Source organism: Barbus barbus (assembly GCF_936440315.1).
Source record: "Barbus barbus genome assembly, chromosome: 38".
In the NCBI taxonomy this organism is placed as follows: Eukaryota; Metazoa; Chordata; class Actinopteri; order Cypriniformes; family Cyprinidae; genus Barbus; species Barbus barbus.
Genome location: NC_136716.1, coordinates 12,875,381 through 12,892,290, shown reverse-complemented (window position 1 = coordinate 12,892,290; position 16,910 = coordinate 12,875,381).

Sequence of the window (16,910 nt, the reverse complement as noted above, 5' to 3'; positions counted from 1 at the left end):
TTCTTCTTATTATCAATGTTGAAAACCATTGTTGCCATTTTTGTGGAAACCGCAAAGTTTTTTTCATAATTCTTTAACAGAAAGTAATGTCATTTATTTGAAAAATTTTGCTGACATTTTTTGATAAGGTTACATTTTTTCTCGATTGCTAAAACACTAAAACCATAACGCCATTTTTCAAAAAGCACACCCATTTTGCTGAACTATAAACGCTATTCCCCTGCTTTGACACATGAGTCAGATTTGGGGAAATGTTACAAAACTCTACACACAAATCCCTACATTTCTCAGTGCTTACACCATGTGGTCATTTAGCACTAGCATTCAAAATTGTTCACTCAAGAGCTCAATTAGCACACAATTACCCAAGTGGAAAAACTAGGAGTCAAAATTTATCACACACCAATCAGAACCTTTGATGGATAAAGGGCCAAAGTCATCTTACAGTTTTTCATCTTACAGTGGCTTTGGTGCATTTCTCGAATTAAAAGTGATATTCTCAAAACTACTTGTTCAACCTCCACATCATCTAGTCACTTGTGCACATCATAAAAAGTTTCTCATTCTTTTGAAAAAGTTGCGATTGCTTTGGTACATTCATGCAACTGATTACTGTATGTACATTTGTCTGTGGTTTCCTACATTATCAGTTGCTATTGTCATGTTGCTCAATTTATTACTTAGTTCTCTGTGCCATAGTCTTACCCTTCAAAACCTCAAGTTATTATAAGTCATTACGTTAAATGCAAAACGGTTCATCCAGTTGTCATAAACTGTCAAGCATATTTTCTACTATTAGACTTTTTATAAATTTGCCATGAATTGTTCAAGTGAATCTTGACTTTCACTAATGAAGAGAAAATAGATCAACCAATGACAAACCAATTCTCTGAAATAGATTGAAACTCGTGAACCTTCAATTGGAAAGCATATGTAGAAAGAGGACAACACAAGACTTACAAATTCTGATAGCGGACTTTCTCATTTTTATTCTCGCCTTCGTGCACATATTTCTTTTTCTATTCTATTCACAAATGACGTTGTAATGTGTGTTTTTTTTTTTTTTGGTCAGACCACTAGTAAAAGTGTAACTGTGAATCATATCCAGTCGTTTTCAATCAATATCCCACATACAGTAATGTGTACATTTGTACTTTTGAAAGGATATATGACATGCATAAGAAGTGCAGCCTTCTGTATTTCAGTACAGTAACTGTCATCCAAACTGTTGCTATAGTTTACATCAGGTAATACTAACAGAGTGCAGTGTTATATTGACAACATGACTAAGCATTTTGCCCATCTTGTTTGTGAACAATGACACAAGGACATCAGGCATGCGAGAGGATTTTACCCCCGCTGTCTGGCCAGGGCCAGTATATAGCCGGTGATGTAGCCTGTCCCAGACCAAAGACGGGATACTAGGGCAGAATAATTATTTTTTGTTGTTTGCTGTATTGTACTGTACTCTACAGTACATTAAATTGAGGAATAAAACATTTGGGGAGTACCACAAGCAACACTTATTACCGGTTTTTGTAGTATTGTTTTGAATTTCTCTCATCAGTGTGTAAAACTGTGTTGTAGTGTGTGTTTTTGACTGTTTGTGTGTCATGTCTGAGAGCAAAGTTTGGTTTTTCAGCAAGATTGAATTGTTTTGAGTGGATAGCTTCATTTTCACCTGAATATAGGAAGTTTGGGGAATTGACTTAGAAGTTATGGATTCCTGTTTAGAGTTTCACAAAAAAAGAGGCATAATTTCAAGAAATGTGTTTAAGCAATCAAGAAAAACTAATAAATCCTTGCTGAATAAAAGTATAAATTTATATTAAAAAAAATCTTTAAATTAATTTTTCTTTTTTTTCCTGCCCTGAGAAAGTTTTTTTTATTTTTTTTGTACAACTATATTTTTATGAGTAATCCTCATAAAACTAAAGGGTCTTGTTTCTGCTGTAACAAGAAAAATGCCCTTTTCACATTTGAACCAGACTTAAGTTGCTGAAGGTAATTTTTATGGTTTCATTTAAATACTTTTTTCTTTTTTTTTTTTTTCTTTTTTTTTGACCAGATAGGAACTTCTAAAAAGTTTTATTATGTTTTCCATATGAAGCTGTTTTATCTCAAATGAGCAAGGTGACTCCTCACAGTTCTGTAGAAACCAAATCTGGACACCTTGCACAAATAAGTTACTTAACTCTGCTGGACTCCTGACGCTCATAGCTTTTTAGAGAAATACAACACCTACAAACTAAAATGTGCATCACCCACACACCATTTGGTCTTGGAAAAACAAGAAGCACAATGGTCTATGTATAATATCTCCATTAAAGTGTGATGTACATTGGTCCACATTATTTAAGTTCTGAGGACTTCGCGTGACACACACCAACACAAATGGCACAAATGTAAATGAATGATCGCTCAAGAGCACTTTGTATATTATTTTAAACCACAAGAATTATTTTATGCAGTCTTGCTTGCATCATTTTCAATAATTCTTCCAAAATAACAAAATGGCCCTGTTTTGGATGATGTGGCTAGGGTGGACTGTCCCATTTCCAGCTGACAATTCACACAGAACAGTGCTAAGCCAGGACACCTGTCGTAATATTAAACATTTTGACTGATTAAACAATGAGTACAGATTACCTGTCCCTTCCAGTCAACACAATGGACCCAGAGAGGATTACTACTAACTACACACAACAATATGGGCACTGAATTAAAACAACGAAGTCATAAACAGTTTAAAAACACATCTAAATGTTTATAGTTAAATGAATGATATTAGCACTGATGTGCATAATGCAGATAATCTGTTATATGTGTCTGAGGAAATAAATGATCTGTTCTATATAAGGGAGACAATGCTAATTATCAGACTTTTTATTCTAGTGAATAGATCTAGGTTTATTTCTGAGGATTTAACATCACCATTATTGCCTAGGAAAAGGGTACTAGTCGTTAAAGACATGACCTTATGACCTTTTAAGTGGGGCATATTGTCACACTAAGTTAAAAAAGTAAAAACCTGCAACTAAGAAGACTATTGTAGTCTTCTCAGAAGACTAGAAGACTATTGTGCACATTAAAAAGACTGTGTTATAACAAAATGGAACAGTAATGGAAAATATTAATTAAACAGCAAAAATTAAATTAAATACATCCTTTGTTTTGGCAGATATAGTAAAAATTGTATACAGTTACAGTACATTCATAAAACACATGTGACAGCCTTCCCCATAATTGACATTTATTCAAAATGCCCTAAAAGTTCAAACGTTTTTGTGAAAATGTATCTTTATTATATACTGACCCATTTACCAGAATGTATGCTATAATTATCCCAAGAGATGGAATAAACTATGCTGATATTTTATGTTGGAGAATGTAATTCTAATTTAAGTACACTAACATTAAGATCCACCTCTATAGAAAACAAGCATTTGTGTAGCTGGACTTCTTAAGAGACAATTCCTCCCTTGCCTCCTCGGAGAAAACAGCTTTCCTGCTTCACAAGTTGTTGCAGATGAGAAATGGCCTATCACATGGCTGTTAATATTTTAGATCTTTCTAGTGTCTGGTAAGCAGGCAGTCATTTAGCCAACACTTATCTAAAACGACTTGCCGTTCAGTACATGTAAACTCCCTCTGGAGTAACCTGGGGTTAAGCGCCTCGCTCACAGGCATAGCCGTGATAGCTCACGGCTTTCATCTTGCAGGGCTCAAACCAGCAACCATCTGGTTACCATGCAGCCCTGAGTGTTACTACCACACCACCCACCCACATATATACAAAATTATATATTGTGAGAAGTGTCCCGAGCACCTATCAGCATCGCCCTGGCAACAGAGGAGGAACACCTGCCCACAGCCACCACGGGCTGATCGGTCACAGCTGACGCTCGTCAACAGAGGGCTACAAAAGCCGCTCTGCAACACACGTCGGTGAGCAACGTCTCCGTACTGATGGTGTCTAACGCTTGTGTCCTTCTTTTGCCCAGCCAGACAGCAGCTAGTGACCGATCGGCCCGCCACCTTGCGCACCACTTCACCCCACGGCAAGCATAGACGGACCACCAACGGAACACACTGCACAGCTTCGGAGCACGGGACCTGTTAGCACCCACACGCCTAGACTTCTTGTCAATAGAAGGACAAGATGGCGGCGCGAACACATCGCGAGGCTCAGCGTCTTACCAGATTTTGGAAAATAGTGTTAATTTACCTGGTTATTTCACTCGTGTTCGCGCGATCCAGTTATGCGAACTACAGCAATAGTAAACAATCACTTTTGGACATCAACAAACAGTGTTCCAACATAGTTTTAGATCATCCTTTCGACTTCAGCGAACTCCCGCCGGAGCTACTGAGATCACCGCGGACAAGCGGATCACTCGTACCGACCGGAAGTGCTCGGCGTCGGCGTCGAGACCGTAAACAAAGACGGGGAAAGCGTGGAGGGCTGCGTGCTAAGCTAAGGCTAAACCCACATCGACCAGCTCTGCCCAGCATCTTCCTTGCCAATGTACGGTCTCTGATGAACAAGATGGACGAACTAAAGATCTGGACCCTCACACAGAAATGGCTTATGGACTGTAATGTTATGTTCTTCACTGAAACATGGCTCTGCAACGATGTCCCAAACAGCGTGGTGCATATGGATGGACGCTCTCTCTTCAGGGCTGACAGAGTAGCAGCAACCTCTGGTAAAAACAAGGGTGGTGGAGTATGCATTTATGTAAATAAATCATGGTGCAAAGACTCTGTCATTGTTGATACCTACTGCTCTGCTGAGCTGGAGTTCCTGATTATCAAGTGCAGGCCATTCTATCTACCACGTGAGTTTACTTGCATTGTTGCTGCTGCAGTTTATGTACCTCCGGACGCTAATGCTAACGTGGCTATGAAAGAACTCTGTGCTGCTATTAGCAAATTACAAACCCTGCACCCGGATGGAGCCTTTATTGTTGCTGGGGACTTCAATCACTGCACTCTTAGATCTGTTCTCCCTAAATTTAATCAAAATGTCTCCTGCACTACAAGAGGACATAAAACATTGGACCACGTTTATACTAATGTGAGTGATGCCTACAAAGTCACACCCCTCCCCCACCTGGGTCAGTCTGATCACCTCTCTTTGTTCCTGCTCCCCAAGTATACCCCGGTCATCAAACGTGTGAAACCTACAACAAGGACTGTTAAAATCTGGCTGGAAGGTGCTGACTCCACTCTTCAACATCAATTCCAGCTCACAGAATGGAGTGAGTTTGCTGCCCAGGCCACCACAAACTCTCAGATTAACATTGACACTTACACCAACTCTGTCATGGAGCACATCAACAGCTGTGTGAGCAGAGTGACTACACACAAAAAAATAAAAATCTTCCCCAATCAGAAGCCCTGGATGAACAGAGAGGTTCGCCTCCTGCTCAAAGCAAGAGATGCAGCCTTCAGGTCTGGAGACCAGGAGGCTTACAGCTCAGCCAGAGCCAACCTGAGGAAGGGTATCTGCCAGGCCAAACTCACACACAAACAGAAGATTGAAGAACACTTCAATTCTTCAGACCCCCGGCGTATGTGGCAAGGCATACAATCTATCACGGATTACAAACCACCTAACCCTGTGCCCCCCTCCAGCTCTGCCTCCCTCCCAAACGAGCTCAACCACTTTTATGCTCGTTTTGATCAAAATAATAAGGAGATCTCACTCAAAGCTGAGCATCAACCCAGTGAACTGCCTCTCACTCTCTCCACATCAGACGTTTACTCCACTTTGCGTAAGGTGAATGCACGGAAGGCAGCTGGCCCTGACGGAATACCTGGTCGTGTGCTTAAAGCCTGTGCGGAGCAGCTGAGGTCTTCACGGACATTTTCAATCTGTCCCTGGCCCAAACAACTGTCCCCACTATCTTCAAAACCTCCACCATCGTACCAGTACCGAAACATTCCACTGCCTCGGTCCCTAACGACTTCCGTCCTGTTGCACTCACCCCCATCATTGCCAAGTGTTTTGAGAAACTGGTTGCATCCCACCTAAAATCCTGTCTCCCTGCTACACTGGACCCATTCCAATTTGCCTATCGCCACAATAGGTCAACAGAGGACGCCATCTCAACAGCGCTTCACTCTGCCCTCACCCACCTGGACAGTCAAAACACACATGTGAGAATGCTGTTCATGGACTTCAGTTCTGCATTTAATACAGTAGTCCCCTCCAAGCTGATCTCCAAGCTCAGCCAGCTTGGAATCAGCACACCCATCTGTAATTGGATTCTAGATTTTCTGACTAACAGACCTCAGTCCGTCAAGTTAGATAACCTCTCCTCCTCCATCATCACCCTGAACACTGGCGTGCCACAGGGCTGCGTACTGAGCCCTCTCCTGTACTCCCTCTTCACCCATGACTGTGTTCCTGTTTATGGCTCCAACACCATAATCAAATTTGCAGATGACACCACGGTGGTAGGTCTGATCAAGGATGACGATGAATCAGCCTACAGGGATGAGGTGCAGCACCTGGCTGTATGGTGTGCCACCAATAATCTACAGCTAAACACCCAGAAGACAAAGGAGATCATTGTGGACTTCAGGCGGACTAGGAGTCATGCACACACACCCATCTACATCAACGGAGCTGAAGTGGAGCGTGTGTCGAGTTTCAAGTTCCTTGGCATCCACATCTCTGATGACCTCACCTGGTCCCATAACACCTCTACTCTGGTCAAAAAGGCACAGCAGCGCCTTTACTTCTTAAGGAGCCTTAAGAAAGTTCACCTGAATCCCAGGATCCTTGTGGAATTCTACCGCTGTACCATTGAGAGCATACTCACGAACTGCATCTCAGTATGGTACAGCAATTGCTCCGCATCTGACCGCAAAGCACTCCAGCGGGTGGTGAAAACTGCTCAACGGATCACCGGCACCCAGTTAACTTCCATTGAGAACATTTATTATAAGCGCTGTCTGGGCAGGGCAAGAAACATCATCAAGGATGCCTCTCACCCTAACCATGGACTTTTCACCCTCCTTCCATCCGGCAGGCGTTACAGGTGCCTACGCTCTCGCACCAGTAGGCTCAGGAAGAGCTTCTTCCCCGAAGCTGTGACACTTCTGAACGCCACACCACCAATCTAACCTGCACCTGCTTATTACTGCACTGGTCACAGTACTTTAAACACATGCATTTGCACTACTCATATTTTGCACAGACTGCACATTGTTAAAGTCATTACACTATAAACTGTTTAAAGTTGTTACTGTAGAAGCACAGTAAACTATTTCTATAAAATATTGCACTACTGCTATTTTGCATAGAATACATTGTTCTATCAATACTTTGCACACTCATCCAGCTGTATTTATTTATTACCACTGTTCTCACGTTTCTGCTGTTCATAATGTGTATATATAATCTGTAATCTATATAATCTACATTGCTCTGTTCATAATGTACATACAATCCCTACATTGCATTCCTATTTTATATTCTGTATATACTCTGCTCAATTACTGTATATAGCAATTCCACTGTATATTCTGTAAATCATATCTTCACTTACTCTGCACTTATATGTATATAAAACACTATATTCTTGCACTTCTGGTTAGATGCTAACTGCATTTCATTAGCTCTGTACTTGTACTCTGCATAAATGACAATAAAGTTGAATCTAATCTAATCTAATCTAATAAACACACCCTCCGGGGCATTTATTACACTTTTATCTGTCGTGTGATTCTTCAGCCCGCTACACTGGTGGAGAATGCGGGCAGATTGCTGAAGGATCACCGACTGTCACGACGTCCCCAACTAATTTTTTTTTCCCTTTTTGACACCCAGTCACTCGCAGGCGGCAGCTACTCCCCAGCCATGGAAGAGTTATTAAAACACCTCACCGAAGTGAGTATTCGACAACAGCAGATCGTAGAACACATGGCCGCTCGACAGGGAGAGGCGGAGCGTGAGCTCGCGGCTCTGCGCGTTTCTGCTGCTCAGCGGGTTCCGCTGCCCGACCCACGAGTTAAAGCCACCCAGCTCCTGCCGAAGATGACCGCCCACGATGATATTGAGCATTATCTCCAGATGTTCGAGGCCATCGCGACGCGGGACGAGTGGCCGCGGATCCTGGCGCCGCTATTAACTGGTGAATCGCAACAGGCTTACTTCTCCCTGCCAACCAACGCAATGGAGTCATACGACGAGCTGCGGACCGAGATCCTGGCACGTGTGGGACTGTCACCTATTGCAGCAGCCCAATTGTTCCACGCCTGGGAATATAATAGCCGGTCGACAGCCCGCGCCCAGGCGGCTGAACTATCTCGCCTCTCTCAGCACTGGTTGTTATCTGGAGATCCTAGCGCCGCTCAAGTGGCCGAGCGGGGGGTGGTGGACCGTTTTCTCCGGGCTCTTCCCCGCTCTCTTCGGCAGGCGGCCGGCATGCGGAACCCGCAAACCGTCGGGGATCTAGTGGAGGCTATTGAGCTGGCAGAAGCGACGCAGCGACGGGAGGCTGGGGAGCGAGCGCCGCCTTTTGTCCGGAGGGTGTTCCAGGAGCGACGCACGCCGGAGGGCACCCAACGCTCAGTCAGCAGGCCCGTGGTTCCCGGCTTGCAGGATGAGCCAATGCCCACCGATCCTCCACGTTCGCCTGGCCGTACCTGGCTGGCGGGTTGCGTGGTTCACCAGGAACTGCCGCCGGAAGCCCCACAGGCTTGGGTGATGATCAACGGGCGATCGTACCAGGCCTTGCTGGACTCCGGGAGTGCAGTGAGCTTAGTCCAGCCAGCAGTAGTACCACCAAGGGCGGGCACCAAGGCTCAGATTCCCATCACCTGCGTGCACGGAGATACACGCCACGTTCCAGCCCGACAAGTCTCCATCTCGGCTAGCCCAGGCACTTGGCCCGTAGAGGTGGGGGTCGTTAAGGACCTGCCCATGCCCGTCCTCCTCGGCCGGGACTGGCCGGGGTTCGACCAACTGCTCACTGCCGTCACGCAGCCTGCCAGCCCAGCCGGGAACCGCCAACGAGGGAAGCCAAGCCGAGGTCCCCGACGACGGCGTCCTGCCCTGATGACGACCGATAGCGCCAGAGACGGTGAGTCCCTCTCCCAGGCCACTAACCTCTTTTATAATGTGTTTCAACAGGCCAGGCGAGGGGGAACGTTCGCGAAGGAGCAACTCGGGGACGATCGGCTAAAACATTGCTGGGCCCAAGTGAGGCTGGTTGAAGGGAAGGAAACTCAACCGCCACCACACCCAACCCCTCACTTCGTGGTCCAGAATGGCCTGCTGTACTGCGTTGCTCAGCGAAGGGGGGAGGAAGTACGACTCTTGGTGGTGACCATAATGGAGCTGGCCCACTCCCATCCGATGGCTGGTCACCTGGGGGCACAGAATACCATCCAACGGATAAGGGACCGTTTCCACTGGCCCGGTCTGGATGCGGAGGTGAAACGGTTCTGCCATGCGTGCCCGGTGTGCCAGCGGACGGCACCACGGGCCCCTCCCCCCTCGCCGTTGATCCCGCTGCCCATAATCGAAGTGCCCTTCGAGCGGATAGGGATGGATCTGGTGGGACCGCTGCCTAAGTCTGCCCGGGGCCCACGAACACATCCTGGTCATCCTGGATTATGCGACCCGCTACCCTGAAGCCATCCCCCTTCGAAAAGCCACCTCGAAAGCGAATGGCCAGGAGCTCTTCCTGCTTTGTGGTCGGGTCGGCATTCCCAAGGAGATCCTGACCGACCAGGGCACCCCCTTCATCTCCCGGTTGATGGCCGACCTTTGCCGTCTCCTCAAGGTGAAGCAGCTCCACACTACAGTGTACCATCCGCAGACCGATGGGCTGGTCGAAAGATTCAACCAGACGTTGAAGCAGATGCTCCGTCGCGTGGCTGTTGATGATCGCCGTGATTGGGACCAGATGCTTCCGTATGTCCTTTTCGGCATACGAGAAGTACCCCAGGCCTCCACCGGTTTCACCCCATTTAAGCTCCTGTTTGGCCGTCAGCCCCGTGGCCTGCTCGACGTTGCCAAAGAGGCCTGGGAGCAGCAGCCCGCAGTCCATCGGTCCACCATTGAGCACGTCCGGGACATGAGGGAGAAGATTGACCGAGTGATGCCCCTCGTCAAAGAGCACCTCGTCAAGGCCCAAGAAGCCCAAAAACGTCGCTACGATCGGGCGGCCCAACCACGGGAGACCACGTACTTGTCCTAGTCCCGACAGCGGCCTGCAAGTTCCTCGCCCAGTGGCAGGGTCCGTATACTGTAACCGAGAAAGTGGGGCCGGTTACCTACCGTGTGCGCCAACCGGGAAGGAGGAAGGAACACCAACTGTACCACATCAATCTCCTGAAACGTTGGGTCGGGACTGGGACCCAGCTCTCGGCGTTGGTGGCCACAGGTCCCGTGGTTGTGGATATCAGCTCCCACCTCTCGGCCGCCCAGAAGACGGAGCTTCAACATCTGGTCGGTCAGTTCTCAGATGTGTTCTCCCCACTCCCCGGGCGAACCAAAGTCCTCGAGCACGACGTGCGCATGCCACCTGGGATCGTCGTCAGGCAGCGTCCCTATCGGGTCCCTGAGGCTCGGCGACACGCCATCGAGGAGGAGGTACAGGAGATGTTGAAGTTAGGAGTAATCGAGCCGTCCCGCAGCCCTTGGTCCAGCCCCATCGTAATGGTCCCAAAACCAGACGGCACCCTCCGTTTTTGTAACGACTTCCGCCGGCTCAACTAGGTCTCCGAGTTCGATGGTTACCCCATGCCACGAGTCGACGAACTCCTGGATCGTCTGGGGAGAACCCGGTTTATCTCCACTCTGGACCTCACCAAGGGATATTGGCAGGTACCCCTGACACAGCAGGCCAAGCCAAAAACAGCCTTCTCCACTCCATCTGGGCACTGGCATTACCGGGTTCTCCCCTTCGGGCTTCACGGGGCACCCGCGACGTTCCAGAGAATGATGGACATCCTGTTAAGACCCCATCAGGAATATGCGGCGGCCTACCTGGATGACGTCGTGATCCACTCAGAGACCTGGGAAGACCATCTGGAGCGGTTACGGAGGGTGCTGTTGGAACTGCGTCAGGCTGGACTTACCGCCAACCCAAAAAAATGTCATCTGGCTCTCCCTGAAGCCAAGTACCTCGGCTTCCAGGTGGGCCGTGGACTGATTAGACCCCAGGAGAATAAAGTGGCAGCGATCCTCTCGGCCCCACGGCCCACCTCAAAAACACAGGTACGAGCCTTTTTGGGGTTGGCGGGCTACTATCGCTGCTTTATTCCTAACTTCTCCTCCTTAGCAGCTCCCTTGACAGACCTGACCAAGAAGGGGCGGGCGGAGAAGGTGTCCTGGGGTCCCACTGAGGAAGAGGCTCTCCGTCGGATAAAGGCAGCGCTCACCTCGGAGCCGGTGTTGCGCGCACCTGACTTTAACCGCCCCTTCTTGCTACAGACGGATGGCTCCCAGGTCCAGGACGGTGAAGAACACCCGGTGTTGTACATCAGCCGAAAGCTGTCCCCGACCGAACAACGCTACGCCGCGGTGGAGAAAGAAGCGTTGGCCGTCAAGTGGGCAGTTCTGGAGCTCAGGTATTACCTCCTCGGCAGAAAGTTCACTCTTTTCACTGACCATGCCCCTTTACAGTGGATGGCCCGGGCCAAGGACACCAACGCCCGAGTGACTCGCTGGTTCCTGGCACTCCAGGACTTCCACTTTGACATGCGTCATCGGGCTGGGACCGCCAATACCAACGCTGATGGACTCTCGCGACTGTGGACAGCTTTCGTAGGTCTGTCAAGGGTTACCCCTCCCTCATTCCCCGTCTCCCCCCTTTCTCGCAGGACCAGGACGTCGCTTGGGGGGGGGGGGGTGAGAAGTGTCCCGAGCACCTATCAGCGTCGCCCTGGCAACAGAGGAGGAACACCTGCCCACAGCCACCACGGGCTGATCGGTCACAGCTGACGCTCGTCAACAGAGGGCTACAAAAGCCGCTCTGCAACACACGTCGGTGAGCAACGTCTCCGTACTGATGGTGTCTAACGCTTGTGTCCTTCTTTTGCCCAGCCAGACAGTAGCTAGTGACCGATCGGCCCGCCACCTTGCGCACCACTTCACCCCACGGCAAGCACAGACGGACCACCAACGGAACACACTGCACAGCTTCGGAGCACGGGACCTGTTAGCACCCACACGCCTAGACTTCTTGTCAATAAACACACCCTCCGGGGCATTTATTACACTTTTATCTGTCGTGTGATTCTTCAGCCCGCTACAATATATATATATATATATATAATACACACACACAATCAACAATACAGTTAATATTACAGTAATATCGTGCAATATTACAATTTAAAATAACTGTTTTATGTTGTAAAATGTAATTTATTCCTGTGATGGCAAAGCTGAATTTTCAGCAGCCATTACTCATTTCAGTGTCAAATGATCCTTCAGAGATCATTCCAACATGCTGATTTGGTGGGTTTTTTTTTGTTGTTTTTTTACTGTGAATGTAAAGTTAAGTCTGTAAAACCTAAAACGTTGCTAGCACTACTTAAAAAAAAATCTTTATTTTTTGTTTTCTTTATTTGTTTGTTTTGTTTTTTTACAGTGTGTTGTATAATTAATTCTATGCGAGTTTGAATTAACTGTGGGATTGTATTACCAACTAATTTGAAGTGCTATAATAGTGAAACACTCATTTCTTCCCTTTAAAAAAATAAATAAAAATCACAACATGCTTTTCAACCGAAATCTTGTTATCCTTTATAATTATCTCTACGCTGCTGCTCTGCTTGACACTCTCTTCCTTTTCCATTTCATCAACTTGCATTTCAGGCCGGCCTTTCTGCCAGAAAAGCTTATGGGGCATGTCTGCTAGCAAAAGCCAGTGGGCAGGTCCGTGTCTATTGATTAAAGCTGGCACAGTCTGGACTCCCGAACCAGGTGAGGGCCGCCTAATGTAGCCTTTTAGTCTGCGGTATAGTGTCAGAAATAACAGGGAGGCTGATTGTGTTAGATGGACACTTCCTCCCATCTCTACATTAGCTCTCGCTCTCCATCTGTAGATGCTGTTAGACCATAAATATCTGAAACTTATGTATCAGCACTACATTGATCCAGCAGCTGTAAATGTTTTGGAGTTGGTGCTTGGCACTAATGCGAGCATGACAGTCTCCGTGGTGCTACTTCCTTTTCTCACAGCTCCATCTGATTTGTTGTCATTGCTGACTAACATTTCTGTGTGCTGGAAGTGATACAGGGTTATATAATCCGGTGTCAGTCGATGCCATTTACAATAAAATAAGAAAGACATGCTCTGAATAAAGTGTTGTCCATTAACAAGTCTTTCAAGCTCACTAATGGATATGGTTTGTTCAATGCAAGATGTATCAGAGCATCTCTAATCCATGGATGTGGTAATGGAAATCGCTCACAATGGAGTAAATGTACGCATTTAATGGACTCAGTCTGTTCTGCGAGGAGATACAATGTTGTATTTGACACCCCACCTCCTCCCGTCCCACATAGCTCTCTGTCTTAATTATTTTATGAACCAATATAAAGTCGCACACTGCAAACAATGTTCAACGAGGCAGTGAGATACAATGTAGGCAAGGTAAAGGAAGGATTTTTCTCTGTAATTCTCTATTTGCTATATTTGTCATTTCGTTAATTATCTAAAGAAGATCCTTGTGTTGCACATAATACCTTTAGCCCAAAGCACCGCATCATCTACAAATCTTTAGAACATTAGAAACATTTACTGGCCAATTAGACTTTATTTTTAATTTGGATAGTACATTTCAAGCCTTCATGTTATCCTGAGAATTTCCAACTTTTAATTAATTAGTATTATGACCTTACACATTAAATTCTGAAAAGTAATACATATGTTCTTTCAGTTCGTACTTTTATTTTTATTAGGACTGTCAATTTAGTTTGTTAATTTGGTGTAATTAATTATGGGAAAAAAACGTTAAATTATTATTAAATTTAAAGGGTCAGTTCACTCAAAAAACCTTTGTTCATCTTCAGAACACAAATTAAAATATTTCTGATGAACTCCAAGAGCTCTCTGACCCTCCATGGACAGCAAGGGTACTACCATGGTCAAGGATTTTACGAAGTTACGAGAATACTTTTTTTGTGCAAAGAAAACAAAAATAACTTTTTATTTTTTATTTTAATGAATTTGCTTAACGAAGTTGGTTTAGAGACCCATAGCATCAAAAAGTTTGATAAACCCTGAACTAGAGTTTTCCACTTGTACGGTAAATACGACTTACAATTGCTCATTCATTTATGTGATTCAGTCAATATTTCTAACTCCTCTTGAAGGCTGCATTATTACATCCTATCCATTAAAACACATTAGAATGGTGACTTTGGCATTGTAATTACACCTCATAGACAAATGAGTGATAATTACACTGCAGGTATTTACCAATCTGAAAGAAGGTGTTAATGGTGGCAAGGTTTTAGCTGTGGGGGTCCTTCAAAGATATCTTACTTAACAAGAGCAAAGAGATATGCTTAGAGGCTCCCTGAAAAACAAACAAACAAATAAATAAATAATCAGACGCAATTGCTGAACTTCACACAAGGATACTATTCCACCCCCAAGCCATTGTTTCATAAGGTGTTATGTAACCCCAACCTCATCAGACAGACTCATTATGCATCAGACATTTCCTCTTTAAGTCTCTTTATAATAAACACATGAATTTAGTCACCCCCTTTCTTTACTGAACCATGCTTTGTTAGAAGTCTGGGATTATCTGTGGCAATGCTTCTCCGCAGGAGCAATGAATTCAACATCACAGCTCCCACGAGCCCAACAGCAGAGACAGAAAACATATTCTTACCCATGGGGGTAAGGCATTTTAGCAAGCAGAAAAAAACAGTGTTTACTAACTTTTTACAGAAGAGAACACAAGCCGAGGATTATCTTCAAACCTTCAATGCAAAGGCATTACCTGGTGGCCTGGACACTTTTGCCTCTCTCATGACTGTCAGCAAATTTCAGAACAATTTTCAAAAGCATAAAAGAGAGATTATCTCAAGAATACAAACAATGGGAATCAGGCAGTTTTCCAATCCTGTTGAAGCACACTCCCTCCATGAGACAGCCCTCCATGGCTGACAAAGCCTCCCGAAGGGATACAACAGCCCTTTAATCTAAACTTGGTGGTAAGTGTTTAAAAGAATAAGGGGATCAGCTCTCGTTTTCTAGTTCAATAGGAATACTCAAGACAACAAGACTTCATTATACAATGAAGACACAAAATACAAACCAATGCACAACTTCTTAAGAATTCACATTCACAGACAGACAGTCCCTTATTTATCTTAATTTGATGCTGTATATTGAGCAGCGGACAATGTTAAATCCATATAGCCTACGAGAAAAATATCTGAGGAAAAATGCCTTGTTGGTTGGCGCCACCTAGCGTGCAGGCATGAATTAGCAGGCAATCAATCAATCTTTTCGCCCTTGGTGTGAAAGCAACATTCGTAGGCAATTTGCCTCTATTTTTCGCATCGCGCTCAATGTGAAACGGCCTTTAATGCCTTTCCACACTGAGTGCAAAAAAGCAAAACGAATATCGGATCTGATGACGCGCTGGAATAAAACAACAGATCCCTATGGGTGCTTCCACATAGATCGTGAACATTCGCGCAAAAGGCAGAGAGAGGTGGTGCTGTTTCAAAAACCAGTGTAAACAAACAAAGAAGAGAAGAGTATTCCGGTAGAGAGAAGAGACTGGATGCTGAGTTCTTGTTATCATTGGTATCTGAGAACAGATTTATTCTCACATGTTCTTAATATAATTTCTATTAATTCTCCACTGAATTATGTGATCTGACGAGCACTGTTCGTTTTCTTCCACGTTTGCGAGTGTTATCAGTCAGAGTGCGTTCAATCTCCAGATCAGAGGTGTCAAACTCAGTTCCTGGAGGGCCACAGCCCCGCACAGTTTAGATGCAACCCTAATTAAACACACCTGTTCCAGCTAATGAACTCATTAAGCCTTATTTGAAAACTACATGGTATGCGTGTTGGAGCAGGGTTGGAACTAAACTATACAGGTCTGCGGCCCTCCAGGAACTGAGTTTGACACCCCTGCTCTAGATCTTCCGTATAACAAAACGAGTGAAACATGTTTCTACACATGAAATATTAAAGTAAACAATAAAGGATGATTATGACGATGTTAAATCCATATACGAGATACATAGCTGAGGAAAAATGCATTGTTGGTTGGCGCCACCTAGCGTGCAGGCGTGAATTAGCAGAAGGTGAACATTCGTTTCGCGTTTGGTATGAAACCACCGTTTGTCTGCGATTCGGCTCGCTTTTCCGCATTGCGCTCAGTGTGGAATGGCCTTTAGAAGTGTCCATAGTTGTAGTTGTAATCCATATTGTCGATTGCTTACTCTGACTAACTAGATATAAAAATAGATAGAGAGACAAACAGAGAGACAGATACTAGGGGTCTAACAGAACAAAAACATGATGGTTCGGTTTGTACCTTGGTTTTGACGTCACGGTTCGTTATGGTTTCGGTACAGAAACTAGACATAAAATTGCTTTTTTTATTAGCAGTGATTTACTGAGCAAATTGCTGAAAAAAAATTCTTAGAGATAAAAATCGACCTCAGTTTATGTTCTAAACTGTATGAAGCCCTTTTAAATTACAACAGAGCCCAAACTTAAATTTAATTACTATTTATTTTTAAATATAATAATCAACACTGAACTTAAAATGAATGCAATCATATAAATGGCGCATAATGCAGTTTTTAAATTAGCTTCGAAATTCTAAAATTTCTGCTTGTTGTTTAAATATATTAATTTTCACAGTAGCTGTTATATCTTGTTTCATAACAGATTTTT